Source organism: Octodon degus, unplaced genomic scaffold (genome assembly GCF_000260255.1).
Source record: "Octodon degus isolate 3935 unplaced genomic scaffold, OctDeg1.0 scaffold00162, whole genome shotgun sequence".
NCBI classification, from domain to species: domain Eukaryota; kingdom Metazoa; phylum Chordata; class Mammalia; order Rodentia; family Octodontidae; genus Octodon; species Octodon degus.
In genome coordinates, this window is record NW_004524738.1 from 5756542 (window position 1) to 5757807 (window position 1266).

Here is a 1266-nt window from a genome sequence, read left to right on the forward strand (position 1 = left end):
AGAGAGAGAGAGAGAGAGAGAGAGAGAGAGAGAGAGATTAAATTCTCTAGCTTACGGAAAACAAATCCATGATATAAAGACATACATGAAATGAGAAAATACATACCTGAAACCCCTGAAATTATAGCAATGCAAAGAAACAAGTCCATCAGGCTGCAGAAAGAAGTAAGATCAGAAATAATCTCTCAGGAGGAAAACACAACAATCTTTCCAAGAGGAAAGCACAACAATAGTGAAAGAATTGCTCAACACAACCAAGGTGGATATAGATACAAAAATAGTGGAGAATAGAAAAATGATGGCAACACTGAATGAACAATGTATGGATGAATTAGAAGGCATGCAATAGATTCAAACAGATATCTAGTAAATTAAAAATTCCATTGGAAGGTGGCAAAACCACTTGAATGCAACTGAAGATACTTTCTGATCTCCAGGACAGTGTTGCACCAATTGAACATTGAATAAAAGATCTTTTGAAACTGACAAGGAGCAAAGAAATAATTCAGCAACTGCAAGACAATGCAAAGAAAAATAATAAAATAAAAATAGGTGTCTATGGGGAGGTGAAAGATAGCACAAATGACATAAAAGTTATTTTCAGAAGTACCAGCAGAAAAAAATTCCAAAAATGAGAAAACAAGCTGAATTTCAAATAAGCAAAGCATATATAACTTCACACAGCCATAACCAGAATAAATCTACACCTAGACACACAATAACCATGATCTCATAAATTCTGCAAAAGAATAGAATATTAAATGGTGTTGGATAGAAGAAACACCTACAATAGAAAGCCCCACAATCAGAATCATGGCAGATTTCTTAACATAAACCACCAAGTCAAAAAGTGCTTAGAGTGAAGTATTTCAGGTCCTTAAAGAAAATACCTTCCAACCCAGATTGATGTACCCTGAAAAACTATCAAATTCAGTGGCAAAATAAGATGTTTCATGACAAAGAACAACTGAAGAAATTCATGACCACTAATCCGACCCTACAAAAACTGACAGATTTTCTAAAATATCTAGATGTGTCAGAATTTGACAGAATACACATTCTTGTCAGCTACACATGGGACCTTCTCCAAAATAAGCCAAACACTAGCACACTGAACACTCTTAAGTAAATGCTAGGGAATTAAAATTATCCTATGCATACTATCTGATCACAGTGAAAGAAGACTGGAAATTATTGACAAAATAAACTAGATAACCACCATAAATACATGGAAATCAAATAACAACCTCATAAATAACCATTGGT